This window comes from Trichoplusia ni, chromosome 10 (assembly GCF_003590095.1).
Source record: "Trichoplusia ni isolate ovarian cell line Hi5 chromosome 10, tn1, whole genome shotgun sequence".
NCBI lineage: Eukaryota > Metazoa > Arthropoda > Insecta > Lepidoptera > Noctuidae > Trichoplusia > Trichoplusia ni.
In genome coordinates, this window is record NC_039487.1 from 6,023,094 (window position 1) to 6,048,795 (window position 25,702).

The window sequence follows — 25,702 nt, forward strand, 5'->3', positions numbered from 1 at the left end:
TTTTGTTCTTGATTGTACTTAAGTAGGGTTGCCACAAACACAAAGTTGTATAGAGCCAAAAACCCTCAATTTCCATTCAAATCGCTTGTTTATGAATTTTACGGTTCGTACAAGTGTATGATTACGTATGAATTCTCGCTGCCGCTACAATTTTGCAAATGAACTGCTTATCTTAACATCAAAGTGTGCGTGATACCATTCCCGTTGTATTCCTGTTATGATTATACATTTGATAATATCTATAAGAAATTATATGTATTCACAAAAGTTATTTGGCAGACTAAAAAATATATAGATATACGGCCATATAAAAAGAATGTTGCACATCAAAATTTTGGTCTCATACTGTCTTTATCTTGATCAAGTAAAATGTAGCAAAAAAAAATCATTTTAAAATATCATTTAGCCAGGTGTTGTTCTTCCATACAGGAGTTAGTTACATCATATTTTGAAAATAAATAATGTGACGATTTTATAATAAAAATTTATTTCTCGAAGCAGCTACTTTTTTTTGTAACCGATTAAAAATGAGACCTTACTTTTTTATCGATAAATGATTTTCATAACTTTGTACTGGTTTTACCTAAACTGATATGCTGTCTTGAAAATGGTCTGTCAATTTTAAGCACTATAAACTATAGGTATTTTTCTGCTAACGCAAGAATAGCAAATTAATGTCGATATATCGATTTGATAAACATAGGTCTAATTGAGTATTGATAGTTGTCCAAGGGTGTTTTAAATTCCAAGTCCACATGGTCTTGATCGTGAGCAACAGTGCAAGTCGTGTGCTATATTATTTATTAACTTTTTTTATCAATGTTCAAGTTTTTTGTATCGAAAAAGGCATTCGTCAACTATGAATATCATTAGTGATGATGTCTGAAACATTTCAGTCTAGTTGATTGAGTTGTCAAATTTCTCATTTTAATTTATGTCTTGACCGATTTCATCCACGGTGTCAAGTTACAATCTTTACATATAAAAATTCAAAAGTGTCTGAGAAAACACAGGTGAGAGACAGAGACAGATAGAGAGAGAGGGAGAGAGGGCAGACTCTAGACTTACATTTTCACGTGTACTAAACAGAAGCTATGATATTTTTTCTTCCTCCCTATACGCATGTCATCTTCAAAACTTACAAATACATCAATACCATACCTTTACCTAATAAATAGCTCCCAAAGCTCAATGACTATGATCTCAAACATAGTATACGCCTCACAGCTAAAGCCACAGCTTCTAAGTCGGACCTCCAACTGGAACTTTGTCAAATTAAACTGTAAGTCAAAGTGCGGTAAAGCCTTTGACCTAAGAAGATTTCGTTTTACTAAAACTTTGCGGTTCCGATAAATAGACTGACTATCGGTTAGTTTGTGGTTATTATGGTAATCCTTGGAACAAATATTTGGTATGGTCATAGGTATGTAATGGTTGGGATAGTCTTTTGTTTTGACTTCAAATAACTGTTTAGTTGATGCCTTTGTTCCTTTTTGTGTTCTGTCTTGTGTTAAATGGGAAGAACGGTAATTTAATTCTGAGTGTCAGAACTAATTATTATGAAGCTGTGAAAATGTTTTTAAAATCGTATGCAAAATGAATTGATTGAATGAATCTACATTTACAAGATAATTACTTCAACAATTACCCATTATAAATGTAAGTTGCGGGATAAAAGAAAAAAATCCCTACGAAAGCAACCCGACAATTGTCTAGGCAGTCATCCTCAACAAAGAGAACCTAAACAATTAATAAATAGCTAATTAGTCACGGTAACACCACAACACTCAATACGTGGAAACTAACCACCGATTCCAGTTAAATATTTAATCACATACTTTTTTTGTCTAGACCTTTCCCAAGCTTGTGGCTGACAGTCAAACCGGATGCCACTACCTGTATTTTAGCTGCCTAGGCTACCCTAAGCTCAAATAGGCTATTATTATCTATTTTGTATATACTTATTTTTTGAATTGTCGTGTCAATGTCGATGACACTAATTGCTTGGTACTAAAAGGTGAAAAAAATAAAAATAGCTCCCTCTTTCTTGATTAAATGATATTGAGTATTTAATTAGATAGACTGCATGGAGAGCCGAGTGGTCGAGGTCATCACGCCAAACCCACTGAGCGCGACGTGTCGCGGGTTCGATCCCCGCGTAGGACAAGCATTTGTTTGAGCCATGAATGCTTGTTCTGAGGCTGGGTGTCTTTGTACATGTGAATTGTATGTTTGTGAAAACCTCCGCGACCATGTGTTTGAAAAAAAGTGGTTTCTTAGGATTACTCGAATGTTAGACATTGAAATAAAACTACTTTTACGAATTTATCGCGGTTTAATTTTAGATTTTAGTTCCCGACGTTTCGACACCTTTGCAGATATTATGGTCACGGGCAGACTGGGATGGCGTTCGTCTTGACAGAAAATGTTGCTCTTTCTACCTTCATATTTTAACTAATTATTTGTGGCCCGACCTACGCAGTATGAGCTCAGTGTGTCGTGATGTCTTGCTGTGCTGCTCTTGGGTTTGGCCTTGAACTTTTGTATTATTGGGTCCCAAGTAGGTGACATCTTCCAGCCATCTTCTTTATTGAAATTAGGGTGTTTTTTAATCTCAATTATTATGTTCTATTCCAATTATTTCAAAAAAAAACATAGAGACATAAAATACCCAAACCAAAATGTTAGCACCAATATATTCAACTACACAGATGTTCCAAACAGTTGACTTTTCTATTCCATAACGCACCACGGACGACCCATCTGCAACTTTATAAAATTAACCCGAACCCCCTTTTACTTACTTTCTCACTGGATTACAATATGTTCTATTAAAGGCACATTTCTAATCCTAGTTTTAAAAACCTTATTATGTAATCTCGATATTGCCTTACATACGCATGATAAGAAACATTGCAACAGGAACATGAAGTCTTGGTTATAATAAACATTTATAATTGATTCAACTAACAATGGGACCATTTTCTATGATTTCGAGGGTTCAGTAAGCATTGGGTAAGAATGAAAACCTCTGACTAGGGTTCCGCTGTCTGTCCATCCGCCTGTTACTATTAATGCATGTTATGAACCGTAATCGATAGATAAACGAGAGTTATTACAGTGATTTAAGATCGAGGTAGTAAAGCAACGATTGCTACGGTCATAAATAGGGTGGGTGGCAAATAAACTTGTGATTACCCATACTTAAAACTTACTTTTTATCCAAATGATTTTTCTGTTTTAAGAATAATTGTACGGAATCGTCAGTTTTGCCGACTCACACTTGTCCTGTTTTTTAATCTTGGTAGGGTCTAAGGCCAAGTCATAGATCATTATTTAACACGCAACATGACATTTTGTGTTCCTACTACCATACGACTTGTGTTAAGTTAAAGCATGAAATTACTCTATATTTTTCAAACTAAACTTGTTTATGTCACAATTACAATGTCTTGTGTTAATTAAGAAATAATTTGATGAACAATATTTTATTTTTCTTTCAGGTAATTTATTTTGATGCTGAATCATCGATTTTACTGTAATAGTAAGTTTTGAAAAAAATCTATTTACGTTATTTTTGCTCCATTTTTCATTGAGAGGAATCAGTTGATCAATTGATTACTACACTTGTTAAGTGTATTTGCACTGGTTTGTTTCCCCAGGTTGGTATTTTACTTGCCTGGGTTAGAATCTCCAACCACTCACAAATCCAGTAATTGAACTTTTAAGCTACGTTATAACTCTCCCAAAATATATTTAAATAAATAAATTTTTCGTAATGAACATTTTACGCAGTCGTAATAAAATGCCAGAAAATTAATTTCCTATTGAATATTGATTGTCACACTCAACTGACAGACGAAAACAAGATTTAAACTGAAATGGATGTCGCTTCTGAAAACGGTATCGGAAATTAAAACATTTGGAATATAATAAGGTCGAAAATTGATTGGCAGGAATGAATTTAAATGTGCTATTTGCTTTGTATTGAAAGTAAAAATGCAGATGGGATAGCCAAGCTCATTTTTTTTCGACGGAGTTACGGTTTTTGGAATGAACTTAAATGTCAAGCATTCTGTTCTAGAAGTAATGAAAAATATTGATTTAAATCATTTAATTTGATAGTTTAGAGCACACAAAAATGTAAAAGTAACAACAAAACATACCAGATGATCAAAAAGAGTATCATTTAATCTTAAAAAATGCAGTCATCAATAACCTCCTCTTCTTTTGAACTCAGCAAACAACACTGTACAATCCGCTATTATTAGATAAAATCTATTGGTATTAATAACGGGGTTTCTTCCCGACTTACAATTACTAAAGAGACAATGTATGCCATATTTATGCTCTACAAAATTGAGGAAAGGGCCTTTTCATAGGTCATTATTTGTGCCTGTTATTACAGGCTTTTATAAGATTTCTAAACAAATTTAATTAAAAATTCTTGTTTGATATATTTCTTTATTATGAAAAGATCTGGAGTCCTCTTAACTGTTGTATTATGAAAGCGAGATTTCTTGTATAATGCGTTGTTTCGCAAACAATAACGCTACATAATACGTAATAAGTTTGATGTGTCTGTCTATCTGTTTGTGGCACCATAGCCCTCGCACGGATTGAGCGATTTTAAATGTGTTTTGTATTTAAAATGAATTGTGAGCAAGCTTTTGCTTTGCTATATTTGCTAAAATCAATCGAACCGTGTAAAAATTGTGGGGGCTGGGGAGATTTTAGTTGGTTTTTCCTAATAATTTCGGACCCAACAAGAGTCCATAATCATTTCTCGCGACCCCGTCTCCAAGTCATTGCATCATTTCATGATGAATTGTTCTCACGGAAGTTTCTTTAAAAAATTAAATCAATGTATAAAATAGATATAAAGATACCATTTTTTCCAAACATAAATACGTGCCACCATACTTACTCCATGGGGTATGGGGTATTTGGGGCTAAAAGCTCATGGTGAAGACCATTTGTAACAATTACCATCGATTCTCCTCGCGTTGCCACTATATTTCTTAATCATCACCCCATTGAGTTCGTAAAGACCATTTTCTGTATCTTTTTAGTAAAAGATACTTTATATATACTTTGTTGGAATTGATTGAATATTTTGGCCATACAAAATAAGTAAGCGTTTCAGAACGCCTAAACTAAATTTAATGTTTATATTATATCTCGAAAAAGGAAACTTGCATTCATCTTTGATGGTGTGAGGTTTTAACTATGTTTCGCTGGCTGTGGATGAGTTTCATGTGTAGGATATCGAAAGAAACCATGCATTTCTCCTATGAAAGTCATGATTCCTATAAAAAGCCATTTAATGTTGTCAGATGGTCATCATGTTCACAAATTTAATTTAGCAGATTCGTGTACGTAACTCTCCTACCATTCGCTTTTTTTTCCTATGACCATGTATGAAACTAATCTAGTTACTTATAATTAAAATCCCCTAATCCTGTTAGTATACAAAAGTACATTATTAATTAAATGTTATTAATATTTAAAAGCCGAATCAAATCCAAGGAAAGTTAGTGGAGCCGTCAAGATGTCAGCTGTCTCGTACATTTGTACGTCTTCATTCATTTCGAGGGCTCTCCAATTTGCTCTGCTTGTACCCAATTTGGATATAGTCGTGAAGATTTCACGCCCTTATGTCAGAATTAATCTTAATTTGGAGAATGATTTTTGAGGTCATTAGTGCCCGCATTTTGGTGGCAGTGATACAGCTTATTTAAGTAGGTTATAATGTGAAGTAATTTATATTAACAGAGAGAAAATGAAATAATGAACACCATTAGAAAATTACATTTTTGAATTGTGTGTTGAACTTTTTTTAACTGTAAAAAGCTAAGCTGTAGATAAGCTCAAAGTTATTTATTTTGTAAAAAAATTAATAACATTTCATTACGTTCGATTTTTATTTTGAGTACGAATCTGGATTGATATTGTTTTAGTAATCTTTACATTTTTCAATCTTAGATTATTTCCCGTGATTGCAATTCATCCTATCAGGACATTTTCTGTCTGTACCAAAGTACCTTCATGCCCTAAATCCCTTCATTACATCTTCCATCGATCAATCGCAATATTCCCGGCCATATTTGATCAGCTGTGTCTCAACAAGATTTCGTCTTATTAATTTATCCGTAATCGACAAAGAAAGGCCTTTCTTAGAAAATCCATTCAATCTTTGTAATAGCTTCCTAATCCTATAAGAAAGTCTTTAATATACATGGAATAAATTATCCTTGACTTTCCAAAAATGTAGCATTCGGTGCTACGATCCGTCAAACAACTTATTCCCCCTCATTACCCGGACAAAATATAGATTGCCTGGAAAATGGCCGTAAAAAACAAACCATGGCCATATGTCAATCTCTTTGTCTACCACTATACTTAAAAACATACCTTAACCCAACACTTATAGAGTCCAAATTCGCGTGTGGACCTCGGTAGTACGGCGGATACGTAGTTTGTGTCGCGGCCAATTTAAAGAGACTGAAAAAAACTATCTTTAATAGCTAGGACATGCGTCCTTTAAGACAGATATTTTTAACAACAGATGTAAAAAGACAACGATTATCTGTGATTACTTTCAGTATTGCTAAACGAATTTGAGATTTATTGCTAACGACTTAAAATTCAAATTTGATTAATTTCAAACTTTAACTAAATCATTAGTCGAAAATTTTGCTTAACGATTTTGAGCTTTACTGCTGTAAATATAAATAAAATTTTTCGTTACAGTTTAAAAGTTTGGTTGTCTTAATTTTCATGGGAAATAATGGTTTTGTTGCAAACACATGAGAAGATAAATATAACTATTTAATAGTTTGTTTAGATTAGATCAAGTCGTTAGGGATAATATTTACACCATATGATCATAACTATTATGATGGCTTCGGGATTGAAACAAGTGGGATTTTGTACTATTTTGTTGGTACAGTCTTTTTCTTTTCTCTGAGAGCTAAGTAGACTTGTTTTAAAATAACCAGATTTAGTTAATCCCTTCTGTATCCGGTAAGTAGCATTTAACAAAAGTTAGTAGGAAGATGTTTTTTTTTTATTCATCATCATCGGCCTAGCCTTTTCCCAACTATGTGGGGGTCGGCTACCAGTCCAACCGGTTTCAGCTAAGTACCAGTGTTTTACAAGGAGCGACTGCCTACCTGACCTCCTCAACCCAGTTACCTGGGCAACACGATACCCCTTAGTTAGTCTGGCTGTCAGACTTTTTTAAGCTTCTGACTACCTGTAACGACTGTCAAAGATGTAGGAATAACAGCCGGGACCCACAATTTAACGTGCCTTCCGAAACACGGAGGAACTCGTGATGACAAAGATGGTCACCCATCTACGGACCAACCGCGTCAAGCATAGCTTAACCTGTGATCGAATCACTTATGCGGTTATAGCTTAGCCAGTTTTTTTTATTATTTCCCGTAAATCTAAAGAATTTAATACTCAAATACACTGTACTATCCTACACATTTTCCTAGTTAAAAACTAAAAGAAACTTCAATCAGTATTAAGTGATAAGTGACTTTATAGCAATAGAGCAATAAGGTGGAAATAAAAACATGTTTATCCAGAAGTTTATATTCGTAATTGTACAGTTACATTTTTTTTTCGACGAACATACAGATAATTTAAGCGAAATCTTTGGTGGTGTCGGCAGACTATACCTTATAAGTAAGTAATACCTTGTTGGCTTCAAATTTATTCTATTCTTTAAGCAAAACAAGGATAGTCCATAATCTTTATATTTGATTCGTACCTGAACACAGAATTACTGAGTTATTCCCTACACCAACAAATCAATATCAACATACATGCTTACGATGTCCAATCAATTGAATACGAGCAAATACACGTATTTGAATAAATAACGCAGGGGGCAACCCTAGCTCGAGCAATTGGCGTCAAATTCAGCGCTCGGTGAAACATCAAAGCGCGCCGCCATGTCGGTAGGGTTGTCAAGTTATTGATTCGTGTCACGATACGGGCGTATTGATAAAACATACCTTTATGATCGTGAAGATATTTGTTTATTTTTTATTTAGGTAGAAAAATATTTCTGTCGGTCTTGACTTCAGCGATGTTTTGACTTTGGAAAAGTCTTTGGTTTGGAAGTCTGTATGCTGGTATTTTAATTTGGTCCTTTATTAAGCAAGACCTAAATATATTTTTCAACTTATTTCTTTAATCTATAAATGATGGAGTAACTTATCCTTGTGAATCTTGACAATTTTTCAAAAATAAATTTATACATTTTTGCTATAGATAAAATAGTCACTTAATTTGATATATCCATTTAACAATAATACGTTAGCATACTAAAAAAATATTTTCTTTAAATAAAAACTAAATTCACCCACGTTCCAACCTTACTACAGACTAGAATATTGATATACCCAATGGCTTGACTAAGCAAATGATATATACCGTACCGTACAGTAGCAAGTTCTCTGCCCGGGGGTGCAATTACCGAGGCTTTCCTCCATTGACCGCCATTAAGCTTGATGATAATGGATGCGGCATATTTCCACGTAATATATTGTAAATATGATCCTTCTAATATTTGATTATTATTTTACTTTTGACCTTTATTGTATTGTCTGCTAGAGGCGGTATTTATTGATTTCATGTATTTTACGTACTTGGGTATAGGTATTTGGATGTATTTTCTTTGTTTCGAGAATAAAACTGCTCACTTGAGATAACACATTTATTCAGACGTCTTTTGGACTAAAAGCCTTTGACTCACAATAAAGAAATCCATTTTTTGGAAAAATACTTTTTTTGCATTTTGAACTATAAAGACGTTACAAATTATGCTCATAACGTCATATCAATTTGAAAATACAATAAGGCATTTCAAATCAATGGCCACAGAAATCGCTAACCTGCCTATGAGCAAACGTAAATGCCTCTACTTTGTAGAAGAGGCATTTGCCCAACAGTGGGATACTCATTGGACTACAATGTTATACACACTACTTGGTAGTACTATTGTCAATTTGAAATTAATTGTGTCTGTTTGTATATCATGTTTAAACAACTAAACTGCTGAGAGGATTTTGATAAAAACTTGTATGTGGATAGATTGAACTCTAATAAAGAACTTAGGCTTATATTTACGTAGATACAGCATTATGAAGCCTTCGTCGTAAGCGAAACCGCGAGTAAAACGAAGTTATTTATTTATCTTTGAACTTCCTTAAGTAATTTTAAAGTACTTGGAAATAAACCGTTAGCTTCGAAATATTTAATGTTTGCGATCTTTCACAAGTTGTTACGTTCAATTGAAATTAGTCGTTTTATTGCTTACGTTATGACGGCCAGTGTAAACCTTTTGAGTCATGTAACGGTCGGGAATACCTTGAGATATTAATGTTTCTTGATACTTTTAGTAATGTACTGTTAGAAAACCTTTTGAGGTACGTCGTTTTCTATTTTAAATAGGTTTAGTCATTTTCTGCATGCGAATATAAATGTTATTGATTGTGTGTTCGGTTTTGGAATTTTATCGTTTGAAATCTATGATTGAAAGTCTTGAAGGTTGTTTAACATTTACACTACAATAATTTATACATAATAATAAACCCTGGGATAACCCTGGAGGTTCTGTACAAATAAGGTAAAAAAATTGGTCATCCATCAATTTTATGACAGTACCAAACGTTGCTTATCCTCAGTTTTGATGTTCATTATTATTTTCTAAAGCGGTAACCAAAATACATAATTTATAATAAAAAAAGTATTTAGCTATCACAGTTCTTGAGATACATCCTGATCACTGACATACAGACAGCGGGGCTTTAACAATAAAATTCCTTTTTTACCCTTTGTGTATGAAACACTAAAAACTCCAGCAATGTCCAAACAAATCAACGGAATACCAAAAGCTGTACCTTAAATGATAACCATTCAACTTACAGTACAGTGCGATGGTATTCGAGCCAGCGTTTGGTATCCTCCGGTGGAATTCAGCAAATATTTTGTCACAGCCATGTTGCAATCAAATGTGTCGAATGCTTGCTCGCCTCTCGTTCCTGGAATGCTAATTACTTACATTAATGAATGGTATTTCGGTGAGTTTTGATGGATTTTTGGGGAATTCGATCGATTTTTTTTTTGGAGAGGGTTTATTATGGATTTTTCTATTGAATACTTCTTAGTTTGATCTAAAGGGTTGTGTCATGGAATGAATTTGAGATATAATTATGAAAATCTAAGAGTTGGTTGCAAATGGTTTTGATCTTTTTGCTGGGTAAGGTTATGTTAAAAAAATAATGACCTTAAGATTTAATTAAACTGATATTGAAATTTGGTGATGATCATTGATTGCTCACGCTATGCGACGTGTCCCGGATCCATGATCTCTTGGTTTGAGTCTGGGTATCTGAGCATATGACTTGAATGCTTGTGAAATCCCCAAAAATTAAAACCCATAATGATTTAGTCCCTCAAAAAAATATCTCATCTACAGCCATAACGCTTAGTTCATCCAAACTACCTGTATTAAAATCTATCACACATGTCTGCTTGCAATCGCCTAAACATTAGTTGTTTTTACCACCGCCTAATCAACTCAACTATCTCTAATATAATTTTAACACCGATAACTAAACTCGAAACAATAGATTCACACCCCTATAGGGTGAGGTTACTGAACTTCTATTGTTAAACACAACAAACAAATTTCGACCCTCAGTCTTAGCTGTTCAGTTTAATTTTGATTGCTGGCTTACCCTCTTTGATTATCATTTTAGCAGCTCTCGTAGGCTGAGGTGTGAGTAATATTTGGAATTTATTATACCGATTCTTTAGTCGTCCTTAGGGTTGCCACTGTAATCACCAAATTTTTGGTCGCGTGATTAATAGATAGTATTTATTGTACCTGGACAATGGAGGGTTAATTTATTTTAGGTTATAGGGTCGCTCTTGGATTTTGTATTTTCGGGGAGGGTATTAGGTGTGGAGTGGAAGCAGAGCGATACCACTATTGCTGGCAAAAAAAAATCATCTAGCTTGAGGAAAAAGTCGTTCAAATAAAAAAAAAACAGTCTTTTAATAGCAATAATGTCTCAATTTTCGCTGTGGTTATTGCCGATTTATCAACAAACTTTTTTTTCAACGAATCTATATGCAGTAAACCTTAATCCAGAGCACTTCAACAGACGATGCGATAATCGCGCAATTATTGCTGACGATAACTGTTCTATCGCTTTTAGAAGACACGTTATACGGCTTTGGGTTATAGCTTTTCGTTGCAGTCAGTTTTATGATTGGTTTTGAATTTGAATTAGGGTTGTATACCCCTTGTCTCGGATTATTATGCATGCAGTGTCTTTCGGGCAATTAAATGACGGGGATAACGAACGATTTATGTCTTGATGGTGAATAAAATGGAATAATAAAAAGGTATTTTAAGATGGAACAGGTAAGGATTATAATTAAAAACTTTATTTTCAAACTCACGGATGTTTAACCAATAACGCATTAAGAAATGCGAAAATGAATTAGAATATTTCAGAAAAAAATACATCAAAATATGTCTTAGTGTATTTTTTTTGTGGCCTACCTGTCTGACTGCCTTTTAAATAGTGTTTCTTGTTTGTTCGTACAAAGTTTTGGCTCAGTAGTTTATTTATTATTTTCTTGACATTCATTAATAAAATTATCATATTTTTTGGAATATACCAAATTGTCATAAGCCAGTTATCAACTCATTTGAAACACATGGTACAATGAATTTTAACAATATCAGTTTCAGACAGTTACGAGTCAAGCCAAATATGAAATCCAATCCAACAGACCAAAAACTTACATCCATTCTCTCTCGCACAAATCTGCGCATCTGTCATTTGGATGCAAAATTTCAAGTACGTTAACCCTTATACTGCTACACATACACAACTGGGTATACGCGGTTTAACCCCTTAGACGCCACTTTTAACCCTCCCAAAATATGGGGTACAATTTAAACACGTGGTACATTTTATTGAGTGTTTTAATCGGATTAATATGATTAAGGCTATCGGTTTGGAATAAGTTTTTGCGACAGCTTTTGTTTATTTTGTTGAATGATGGGTTTACTAAGCTTTTTGGTACACCTGTGTTTTGAACTTTGTTTGAGAGTAATTTACTTATACACGTGAATTGTATTTTTAAGTAGATCTAAGCATTGCTGAACCAGGAGTCTCAGGTTCGAGTCCTGCCAATAGATCATGATTTCTGAGATTTCAGATTAAAAATAATGTTTAACTCAGAATTGTCCATCATTTTACTAACATTATCAAAGTGAAAGTTTGTTTGCAAGGATGGATGTTTATTACTCTTTCACGCGAAAACCACTTAACAAAATTACCCAGAATTTAGTACACAGATATTTTTTTATACAGATTTCATGTTCCTGTGGGATCATTTTCGATTTATAGTAGGCGGAGCCCCTAGCAACAGATATTAAATAAAAGCAAACAAAAACCTACCCACCATAAAATCTTGCTACATCCCACACTGAACCCATAATCCCGGTATTTCCAGAAAATTCTTTATCACCTCAAAACTTTATCATAAGCACCTAATTCTGAAGAATAATACTCCACTTCAGCTGAATAAAATCTTCATTCTAACATCTATTTGGTGTCTAAACTACGTGTCTGAAATAAGTTCAGTCTAAGAGATTGATTTACACATTAGCATAGAGTTAAGATAAGAATTTCTAGCTAAAATTCTAGATTTTTCTTGATGGATACTATTTTTATTAGATTTGTCTTGTTTTCAGATAGGAGAAGCAGTTTGTTTTAGGATTGTTTGGGTTTTGGTAGAGATAAGGTTGTAAATCGTTTATTGATTGGGTGATCTATTGCTGCTGAGCTTGCTTGGTAAACCTTAATCAAAACCACTCATAGTTTGACATTGTATTAAATTGAGTATCTTACTGAAAAAATCAAATTAAGCCATCAGATAGATTTCCAAAAAGGAAGCTAATACAGTCAGTTTAAAACTCCTGTGACGTCACTTATCAGTACAATTTCTACCGACGAGTTTTGTCAAATACTAATTTTAATAACTATTTGTAAGTAAAGAGGGACGTAGATCATCAAAAGCAAAAATTGTGTCACAAAATATACAACTTTTCACAAGTAAAAAATACCAGTTAGTTCTTTAGGTATCTTGCCTTTGTTATTTCTCAAAAGTAACGCAACTATTATTTCAGTTTCTCCCACAAAAATATAACTCGATTTCAACATTTTTCACCCTTCCTATCACAAAATATATAAAACAAAGACGTTTTCACAAATCAGCAGACATGTTTGTTCAGTGAATATAAAAACAGAACACTTGACAGGTAACCCTTAGGGCTCTGTATCACATAATCCGCGGGATCCGTACATCGGGCGCCATCTTTTGATATAAAAATGTATAACTCGCTTTTGTATAAAACTATAACACGACAACTTCGGTTGGGGCGCCTCGAAGTTATTTTGTTATTATTAATGTTGGTTTTAGATTCTTGATGGAAAATATATTGATTTACAATGGTTTTGGTGGTTTTAGTAAATACTGTAGGTTATTTATTTAATGAAAGTTATGAAAAAGAGAATTAGGAGATTTCTTCAGACAACTTAGAAATGGTGCCTTAACATTAATTAAATTTGGTAGGTACAGAAAATATTGTCTGGTACTAAAACTTTTTCTTCATTATTTTACCTCTTTCATAAATCATAAATTTTGCAAACCCAAGTCTAAATCAATCCCACCCAAACTACCACAAACAAAACAATACTCCAGCCAATCCAATTACAAAACCAATTCGCACACAAAATAATTTTTACAGCAGCCATCTTTAATGTCAACGAGCGCCGCGATCAAACTGAACAATTTATAGCCCTAACACAAACGGAAACGGATCCAAGTGAATTCACGTGCGTAGTTTAACGGCTGAAACATGGCATCCGGAAAGGACTGTTACGCCCCGTAAACGTACCCTTTGGAGGCTTTAAGGTGGCCCTATTATGTGCAAAATTCAAAAACGTAACATAACGGATGTGGATGATAAATGGAAAATTAAGGGTGAATTTTAATGTTATACTTCTTGTGGTCGGGTTAAATCGGTGTTGGTTTGTTGGATTAAGTTAAATACAGTTGTTTCACAATTATTTAAATATATTTTAATGAATAAGATTATCGAATTTTGAAGAATATATTATTGTCAATATACAGATTATTTTCATCAAAGTTTCTTATTCAGTACTGGGTATTGATCTCCATTTTTATAATTTCTGTTATGAGCCCTAGTCGGTCACTTTCATTCCACTTTCTCTTTTTTACTTCGTACTCATGCCCAATCGGTCATCATAATTAATAACCACTGAAAGATCTTTTGTCATTGTGATTAAATATGTTTATTTAATCACAAATTTTAATCACAAATTGTAAAACACTGGTACTTAGCTGAAACCGATTTGACTGGTAGCCGACCCCAACATAGTTGGGAAAAGGCTAGGCCGATGATGATTAAAACTAATGACAAAATTTCACTAACACAGTAATATTACTCATCTACTAACTACTTACTTGTCACAACTGTTATTAAAATATGCAACAAATATCACTTAAGTTATTATTAGTAGAAACTTAAACTTTTTTACTAGAATAGTCTAACAAAATGTTCTCACAATCAAATTCGTCTTGATCAACAAAATCTCTGAATGAATCCATCCACTTTCCATCTTGAAGTCTGTCGTGAACCGAAATCCCTCTCCAACTGTGAAAGCCGTCTGCATCTAGTTAGACTGAAAGCTGAATTAGTTAAAGAGAGTAGTTTAGTTAAAAATCCTTTAGACTGTTACTAAATATATATCTATTTAATGAAGTGGTATTTAATTAATACATGATAAATTGTCGTAACGTAGATATTTTTTGATTCAAGAGATATCTTGAAGAGGCCTTGTTGAGAACTTTAATCTCAATTGTGATGGGGTTTCTACAAATGATTATTCACCCACGCTCAATGGAAGAACAGGTAGTATCGAAAGTATATGAATAACTATTGCGAAGAAAAGGATATTGTTTTATTATATTAAAATATCAAGGTTAGTACTTAAGATTTTTCCGAAATACAATGAGATCCGCTTTTCAACACATGCACAAGGCATTCAGACTCAGAATAATAATTCTTGGATTACACAAAGGCTTGTACTGCATTTATGACTGAAATGCTTGTGTGATTTGTTACATACACATCGGCTAACTAACATATCTCGGTATCACTTGACAATTTACATGCCCAATAGGAGTCCTTAATCATGAGCCGTCGTCTCGCGAGTCAAACATTAAATTCCGAAAACATCTCAAGTAAAACGCCATCAAAATGAAGCTTAATCGATTCATCTCTTAAACCCCGATTAACATGTAAATCATGAATAATCACGAATCTTAAGACTGAGAAGGAAACATTTTGAACCCTTGAATGACAGTGTGACTTCCAACAATATATTTACCAACGCAGAGGGTTTACATCAAAATGCTAGACGAAAATGCACTTTATGCCTCATGTAATAAGGTTACTGAAGAAACTGCAGTGATTAGTATGCTGTCCTTGTACGTTTCTCTGATTGGACGTCTGTGAGGGTTGCTTTATCGCTCCAGCTCAAACGGTTTGATCCAACTTAATTTCCTACGATTTTAAATATAAATAAATTGTTTCGTTTCATTGGGTTTTGATTGGAAATGTGTTTAATGACTGAATGCATTTGTTCTGTGAAGAATTTATTAGATTATTGAATAAGATCTAGCTTAGAAGAGTATTAAATTTTGGTTCTCAAATCATGGCTATATCTAATTTAATTCGTTATATTAAAAAAAAATTGGTACTTTAACTAACGAAATTGATTTTTCTTAAAGCTTTATTAAACGATTGGAAAATAATGTCATTGAATACATAGGTACATAGTAAACAGTCAACATGTGAAATTAATTAAAAACTTGATTGATACTACATGTTCGATATCCTGCCCAAAGATTGAGCAAAAAAATATTTTTTAACTAATACTCAAAAAGACGGGTGTTATTTATACCTACGACTTTCGCTATGAGCTGTGTTTGTGTCTATAACTGTCAGTGGCAACGGTAGCTCCTAAACGGATGAACCTTTTTGGATGCGGTCTTTTAACGGGAGTATTTAAATTTCACCTTGTTATAAAAACTCCACTTTACAACACACAATGTAAAATTACTACCACATCAATGTAACTCAAACACCTCACCAAAAACCACCGGTGCGAGTGTTATAACTTGTTCTATATACATTGCTTGCTTAGTAAAGCACGTTGCGGGTTCGTTGCTATCTCGCTGAGCAATGTGTTGCATATTAAACGATTCTACTACTGTTGCGATGTATTCCGGTTGTATTAGGTATGTGGGCATTTGCCTTGCGATTGTTCATTTGTCTTGGGCGTGTTGCTTCTGTTTATCGTGTTAGTACTAGATGTTGGGATACGTAATGAAGGTATGGAAAGTTCTAGAATATGTACGATGCATAGTTGTGGTGAGTTTATGTTCTTATAGATTTGTAAGTGAAGGAAGGCAATTTTTAATTATAGCTAAGTGATTTTGTTGCTGTTTTTTAAAGGTTATTAAGGTTAGTTTTTGACTTTACTTGAGTAGTGACTAAATGTATTTCAGGTAGAGTCTATGGAGATGACTCAGCTGAACACCCGTACTTTTTAAGATCAGCTAGTTTGAATTAGTTCAAAAGGTTTTTTTTATAATTATTTTTGTTATCATTAAAACTAGCTTCACTTTAAACTTTCCTACAGCCACTGATATTTTTTTAAATTACGTTTTATATCATTTTACAGTGTTTTTGCAGACGCTGGGTTATATTTAAATACAAATTTTCATGCAAACTAATAAAATGTTTACTTTAAGAAACACTAGAAAATCTCTAACAAAATGTTGTATATTTTTCTAAGTCAAAAAGATGACTGATTTACTCAACTTATTCCCTAATACACATATCACATATTATTATCACTATAACTAAAGGTATATTAATTAATATATTCTAGTATTCTCTTGGGAATACAATTTAGTTTTAATTGGTTTAGCCTAGTCCCTTCAGAGGATGAGAGTATACAGAATGACTCACGTTTGTGTGACTAGTGAATTGCGATTTTGAACCTTATGTTTAAGTGATAATGGTGAGATCTATGTCAAATTTTGACGATAGTTGTGTATTCGATTGTAATTTAAACTATTACATACTAGCTGTTGTCAGCGGATTCGCTCGCTTTCGAAATAGTAATCCTTCAGAAGGTCTTTCTTTAAGAATTTATTCTGAATTTTTTTAATGTTTATAGAAATGAAACCTTACTTAATGGAAAACCATTATTAAAATAGTGAAATTGAATTAATATTGTATACTAGCTGTTGCCCGCGACTTCGTCCCCGTGGGTAGAAGATATAAGCAATGATTTATACCTGCCCTGTTTTTTTCACATTTTCCATTGTATCTTTGCTAATATTAGTCGCAGCGTGATGGTTTATAGCCTAAAGCCTTCCTTGATGAATTGTCTATTCAACACAAAAAGAATTTTTCAATTTGGATCAGTAGTTCCTGAGATTACCGCGTTCAAACAAACAAACTCTTCAGCTTTATATATTAGTATAGATAATATACGTCTTTCTACGTCCCACTGCTGGGCACGGGCCGCGTCCCTTATAGGGAAGCTTTGAACTTTGATCACTGCGGGTTGACGATTTTAGATTCCAATATTTGGAGTCTAGGTTTCCATACCATGTTTTCCTTCACCGTTTGTCAGTGCATTTAGAATAATTAAGAAAATACATTTAACTTTCAAAAAATGCCTGTATTATCGAAACTAGACCTCGTGCGTCGAATCCATGCTGTTGAGAATAAATTTTATGCTTTATTGATTGAAAACTTTCGAACGCAAAACTTAGTTTATTTAACATTAATTATGCAATAATATTGTTTAATTGTTGTGTTTTAATAAGTCTGTATCTATGTTTTCATAATAACATTGGTTTCCAAATGATAATTACATTCTAAAACACACAAGCACTATTTGTTTTAGTTGCTAAAATATTTATGTGCAGGTTTTGTGATATATTTGTGGTCGTGTTAGGTTATTTTATAAGCCTGTATTAATATTAGAAATTAATTAATGTTATCAGTTCAGAACAGAAGTTTTTGTATCTGTATAATGACAGACTAAAAAAATAATAGGAATTATTTTTAGTTAATGTTCAATAATTGTTCTTAGTTTAAATAAATAAATATGACGTCATTTTTACGTTTCATTACCTCAAAGGGTAACAATGGATCCCTATTATTGAGGCTCACCTGACCATCCGTCTGTCTTTCATTCTGCCCGTCCGTCCGAGGCTGTATCTCATGAACCGTTATAACTAAAAAGTTAAAATTTTGCCGGATGATCTATTTCTGTTACTGGTGAGATAAATAATCAAAATCAAGATTGAAAAACGGTTGTTTATAAACGTGATTTTCATTTCTAATTATGTATTTCTTTTGCCTATGGAGTTCATCCTGCCATCCACAAAAACTAAGACAAAAGACAATTTTCACATTCCAATTCGACAAAAAACATAAAATACACATTTACAAAACAGGTATCGAATCGTTTACCCAGCGGTAATGGTCTAGAAATAATACTATTACGCCATTAATAGCTTCAGGGGAGACATATCTTCGACTGTCAAACTGGATGTCAGAGTAATGAAAGCCAAGGTAATGACATCGTTGTGTAGTCAACTGGAACTGATAGTAGCTCAGGACTTGGAGACGGGATGAATACAATATCGGTAGGGCTTCGAATGTTTGGTGCTGTGATTGGGTGTCTTTTTTGGTATTATTTTGTGTAGAGGAATATGAACTGGGTGATATATCACATAACATTTCTACAAATTATTTAATTAATACAAATTGTAGTTACCTGGATGACCGAGCTTGTATAGTTTTCTTTATCGTCATCGTTGTAATCGATCATCTTGTTCAGTTGGAGCTTAGCCACGAGCTCCTCAAAACATCTCTTTAGTAGATAATATTAAGTAAATCTTCTTCTTCTAATATATAAAATTCCCGTGTCACGATTTTAGTTACCGTACTCCTCCGAAACCGTTCGAGCGATTTTTATGAAATTTTGTATACATATTGGGTAGGACTGAGAATAGAACAACATCTATTTTTCATACTCCTAAGTGTTAAGGGTTGCTAACACTAAAAAAATATATTTTATTTTTCGGACCAATTTTTTTTTTTAATGTGGCATTAAAAATACATACAACTAGGAATAATTTATTAGGCAAAACAAGGTATGCTGGGTCAGCTAGTATGGAAATAAAAAGTGTATCACCTAAATACATTTTAATGTTTTCTTCCCATCTCATAAAACACAGCATTCGCATTCGCCATTATTCTAATCTTCAGCTCAGCGGGTAAAACCGCGGGGAAAGCACTTGCGAGGCACAACCCGAGATTATTAAACGAAATCACCACTTTCTCATACATATTCATGGCCCACAAAATGTCTAAATACAGAGATATACAAGGAAACATGTACACTTTGTAAAAGTATAGTTTAGTACCTGAAAATAAATTAACTAAGTTTTTAAGATATATATTTAGCTACGGTTTCGCTTGTGTTGATATCTATTATGGCGGCTAAAAGTATCCTACGTCTTGCCTTGGAAATCACTACGAAAGCTATCAAGATACGAAAATTTATCAAAATCTGTCTAGTGGTTTAGTTGTAAAAAAGTAACAAACGAACTTTCATAATGACAAGATGTTAAGTTTTAACGTTAATACAATTAGCAAACACCCCAGCTTATCCCATAACAATGAAAGCGTAACGATAGAAACAATCTTACTATTGTCACAGATTCATCTCAATAAACTCAACCTCTCCACACATCTTAACTCAATTCACATAAGGTTTAAATTCCTTTGCCAACACTTTCAATTGAATCGAAGATTTTTCTTGATTCTTTGAGTAAATTTCTTTCATGAGTATTTGCATTCGAGTGTATACAAAAGGGGGAATTTGCTAGCATTTGTTAGAATTTAAATAAGATAGTCTGTGGGAGAACATTATTGCGTTCTTTTTGTTTTGTCTTGTTTAATGAATGTAGTGATTGGATTTTTGTATCTTTTGTACTTACTTTCACTCGTAAACTGCAAAATCTTAGTTACAAAACTGATGCTATTGAAAGTAATTAATAGGTGAAAATAGATTTACGGGATTATAGGCTTTTCTTGATCATATTTCCACTTGAATGATTAATTATACCTCAATAGGCAAACATGTTCAAAAGATTATTCTTAATTTGTAATTTAAACTCTTAGTAATTCATTTCTGAGATAAAGAATATTTAACCACAATTTACAACAATAAGAACTTAAAACCAAACAAACTATAAACCTTCAAACGTATCTAACCCAATCAAGCCATTACCCAAATTAAACCGTGATTAAAAATCATAGTTCAATTTAAACTACAGTTATTCTAAATCCACCATGAAATCGATAGTCCTGGTTTAATCTTTTCCAAATGTAGAGAGCCGTGAAGATAATGGTATATTAATGAACTAACATCGTATTGTGATGTTTCAATCTGATTACGTGCAAGGGAAATTGAACCTTATTGACTTTGAATAATAAATTTAATGTTGTTCTGTGCTTTCTTATTTGTAAGATTTAAATTAGTGATAATTGATGAAGAAAACAGATGAATAAAAATATAAAATTGTGTGTTAATTATTGTAATGAGATATAGTCGTGTTTAAGTAGATATACTTGTAGGTTTGATCAATTAAGTGTGATGATTTTAATTACTTGAAACGCGAACCGTGACACAAAAATTTAAAGAAGAAATTAATTTTATTTCCTTAGTTACAATCATTATTTAGCAATTAATTCAACATGGAAAAGGTATAAACCGTTATCAAATTCTAATCGTATTACCAGCAATATATTTTGTCATTCGATTCTATACTATTTTATTCCGTATACATTTCAAGGTCAACCAATATCCCACACAAATCGATAACCAATAGACCAGTCAACTTTCCATGTTGACATTCATCATAAATAGATTGAATTTGATACCAGGCGGAACAATAAAAATAAATTGCTTTTCGGCAGAGACAACCCGAATCCCCAACTTCGGAACGAAAGCCATTGACTGTTAATCCGTTGCCAGTGTGCAAGTTCTGTCAGAAAGCCAGGGACAGCCCTAACGCAACGTACGTAATCGGACAATAAACAGTTGGCAGCCCTAACCCATCTGTCACTTAACTAGTAAAATATACAAACGTCATTCAAAGAAGCCACGGTGAAAAATCGCTGCGTTCTACCACCCCTAGCGTACATACAGCAAACAAAACGATACCTTCGATCCATAACATTAAAGTCGATTTTTATATGCAGACAACAATGAATAAATTTAAATATTTGTTAACTTAAAATGTAACCCATGTTACCGGAAATACAGTCTAAATTGCACGGCTGAACATTTGTTTCTTCAATTGATGTGGGATATAGAAGATTGGGCTTTATGTATTAGGGATCAGAGTTCAATTTTGGGGGTGGGTTGTTTCGTTTTCTGTCAACCTCACACTGGGGTTATTTAACTTTGAAGTTGTTCAAAAGACCCACGATTTGGGATTCTGGTGGATTTCTTTTCGGATTAAAGACCCCATGAATATAATGATAATGCATTCGAGGGTTATTACAGTACGATTTTGTCACGCGTCAGCGTTTGTGTAAGCTTTTTTTCTATTTGAATTATACCTACATGTACAGACAGAAAAAAAAGTGTAATTTGAAGTTGTTTTTTATGATGCCTAATACAAAAAGACGTTGTATTTCTTCTCTTTGTATATTATCACTAGCTGTTGCCCGCGACTTCGTACACGTGGTTAGAAGATCTTGAACCGTTTTCGCAGCGCACGCAACGAAAACCCTCAAAGATGAATAATTTTCCCCGTTTTTTCCACATTTTCCATTGCATCTTCGCTCCTATTAGTCTCAGTGTGATGTTATATAGTCTTCCTTGATAAATGGTCTATTCAACACAATTTTTTTTTAGTACCAGCCGAACCAGTAGTTCCTGAGATTAGCGCGTTCAAACAAACTCTTCAGCTTTATAATATTAGTATACTTTTGGTGGGTTTCTACTTTATAATGTAGTAGAAACCCACCAAATTGAGATATAAAAACACTGTTTACATTTTTACTCTATGGTGACTGCTGTCGAGAATACAGTCAGCATAACCCACCCTTTGATATGCACAATAGTATTTGCTTAAGCAAAAAAAAGCTATAATTGCAAGCGATGTGTGATCAAATGTTTGATGGCACACGACCAATATTTGTTAAGGCCGAAGGGAATGTTTGTCCAACGTTTGTGTATTCATACTTGCTTTTTTTATTACAGGTACGTGAACTTCAAATCAATTGGAAGTTTGGCGATGAATTGGATGTTTTAATGAAGTTAATGGTGAGATGTTGTGTAGTAGATAGCTTGTTTTTTTATTTTATTTTCGACCGACTTTAAATAAAAACTACTGATCAAAATTTGATGACTCTTTTAGGAAACTTAATAAGAGCTATGTGGCGTTAAATAAAAAAAAAATAACAAAATCGGTTCACCCAGTCCAAAGTTTGAAGATAACCAAGATTAACTAACTGAGACGAATTAAAAACCTCGCTATTTTTTTCTGCATTGTACTCTATAAAAAAAAGTTAAGATATTGCACAACTGTAAGATTAAAAGTATAATTTTTTTGTCTCTCTTTGATAAGCTAATGGTAATTTCAAAAACGCTGAAACAATTTAGACGATATTTAGAGTCAAATATACCCGAGTTTTCTAATAAACGATGAATGAACCTACGTTCGAACTTTGTCACAATGTAACTTGTTTACTTATTTTGTCACTCCTCGTAATGGGTAGTAAAGTTAAGAGGGTCACACGTCACTCAGTTAATTACTCATCCATATTCAAACGCAATTTGTAAGCCCGGACCTAAATCAATGTAGTTTCAGAAAAACAGGGAGTAAACAGATTTTATTACGTATCTCATAAAGGATAAACATCTCTCGTGTATTGGCTAAATAAAACTATACAAAACAAAAGACACTCAAAAAATCAGTATGTAAATATTTTAATTGCACGGATAGCCGAGTGGTTGAGGTCACCACGCCAAACCCACTGTGCGCGTCGTGTCGTGGGTTCGATCCCCGCGTAGGACAAGCATTTGTGTGATCCACGAATGCTTGTTCCGAGTCTGGGTGCCTTTGTGCATGTAAGTTGTATGTTTTTAAACCCCCCGCGACACAAGGATTAAATTCCTTAGTGCGGGAGTCGTTTTTTTTTTAAAAAAAGTTCAACCTTCAATATTTCGGTATTGAAGCCCTAAACTAAAAATTATTGCTAGCCTGTTGATGGAGTACTGAGAGACCTTGACTACTCAACCAGAGGTCGTGGGTTCGAGTCCCACTTAGATCAAATTGTTTTTTGACTCATAAAAAATTTAAAATACATTGTGAGTTTTTCGGCTATCTGGATATCACACTAAAGGCTAAGCCTTATTTTCGAACTGATCACACTGTTTAAACTCAAAAAAATATAAAATTATTATTAAAATTGAGAACTTTACTTAAAAACAGGCAAACAAACAAGAACGTTAGTATAAATAATTCGACTTCACAAAGTAAAACGACAAGTCACTGTTTAAAAAGTTAATAGAAAAACACAGTTGTAAGAACTACAGGGGGTTGGATCAAAGGGAAAATATTGACCACTTATAATCCCTTGTTATCGTAATTACTTCACAAAACTACTTGTTATAGTTACTACAACGATTTAACCGGAAAATAAAGGATGCTTTTAATGCATTTTTTAATCAGAATGTGTATGTGTGTATGTAATTGTGACTATATTGAAATTGTAAGGTGTTTTTTTAGTAAAGATTTGTTTTTATGGATTATGCTCTACTAGCTTTCCGCCCGCGGCTTCGCCCGCGTTGAGGTCGGTTATATCGCGTTTCCAAGAGAACTCTTCAAAAGTCCGGGGTAAAAATTATCCTATGTTCTTTCTCAAGGTCAACTCTATGTCTGTACCAAATTTTATTAAAATGAGTTCAGTGGTTTAGACGTGAAAGCGTAACAGACAGACAGAGTTACTTTCACATTTATAATATTAGTAGGGATTAGAAGGGATGTAGTTTTGTTTATCGAGTGTCGTACTAATAGAAGCAAATGATAATCTATAATTTCTTAGAAACATACATGGATGGGGTGCTTCAACTATTTTGTGAAGCAGAAGAGAAGTTCTCTGTCTAATTTAAATGTTAAATTTATGTAAATCACATTCGCACCTTGAGTGTTTTGTAAAGCACGGTGGCTGGCCTGTTTTGTTTACTTACATTTATGTTTATAGAACTTTGCTCAATCTGAGTGCTTAGTGTAAGTCTGTACCGTGTTTGTCTGACTTAAAATTATAAAGAAAATCTATAGTTCTTCGAATACCATCGGTGTTAAAGCCAAAAAACTTAGAACGCAACAGTCTTAAATGTAAGAAACATTTGCCCAACCATGGGCAGAATAAGTTTGGTGTTGAGCGGCCCATTTATAGTATTTCTGTTGTCGATGAAACAACAAATGAAAAAATATCGATGTTAAGTTGTTAGCTTACGGTCATAAAATTGATTTCTAACCATTTTTTTTGGCAAATTAGTTTTGCTTCAGCCTATTCGTTCGGAACCCTTAGGTCAGCGAGTCCAACTTACACTTTACCAAATTTAAGGTTATTATCAACAAAAAGAAATCGCCAGATTTTCTTGGTATTTCAAACAGATCTAAATAATTCCAACACGGCACACCAACTTAGGTTAAAAGCCCGACTTGGATAGCATTCTATTTGAGAACACCTTTTTGAGTCTAAAAGTCAAGATAAGTGCCCATTGTACACCATTATCTTATCTAGAAATATTTATGACCTAGCCTAAGTTCTAGGTTAGTCTAGGTTACCTAGATTTTAGTCTGAGAAAGGCTTTCGTTGTATGTTTCGGTAACGATATGACTCCCAGTAGTGCTTTATATAAATGTTAGTGATTTTATTTAAACTGTAAATTATTGTCTGTAGTTTGTGGAATCATTATTTTATATTACTCGAAAGTATGTGTGTTTATGTATATAAGTATTTGTTATCTCTTAACGCAAAAACGACTGAACAAATTTGGATGAAATTTCGTACGCAGATAAGTTATAATCTGGATTAACACATTTTTATCCTGATTTTATGTTCAAATGGAATAATTTTCAGTTTGTAGCGAGCGAAACCACTGGAAACAACTAGTCTATAATAAACCTTTGTTTTAAACTGCCTACACCAACTCAGTCTATAGTCAAATAGTCTGTAATATCGTTGATATAACTTAAAGTTGGTATCAACGTGATGGGCTAAGTAAATCTTATATGCAAATTTGACAAACTTATCATGTGGTTTAAGGGGAGAGAGATTAGCGGGCTTTATCTCAACTGTAGCTATGACTTAGATTAAAGACAAGTTAAACTCAACTCTGATTAGACGTGAATAGATTATATTTTTGAACTATAAAATAGTATATTTTGTTAC

The 25,702-nt window shown here is 33.4% G+C and overlaps 1 protein-coding gene across 12 annotated transcripts in view; it reads left to right on the plus strand.

Annotated features, from left to right (window-relative positions):
* The window catches only part of LOC113498009 (latrophilin Cirl), a 292,737-nt gene that overhangs the window by 140,942 nt on the left and 126,093 nt on the right, over positions 1 to 25,702 (plus strand). For 2 of the 12 annotated variants that reach the window (XM_026877875.1, XM_026877879.1), the window contains 2 exons: positions 3,504 to 3,544; positions 22,500 to 22,562. The exons of 8 other annotated variants lie outside the window; for them this stretch is intronic. The gene's annotated coding sequence lies outside the window, so the exon portion shown is untranslated. The remainder of the gene's footprint in view (positions 1 to 3,503; positions 3,545 to 22,499; positions 22,563 to 25,702) is intronic. 2 more of the 12 variants (XM_026877878.1, XM_026877880.1) reach the window with 1 other exon arrangement.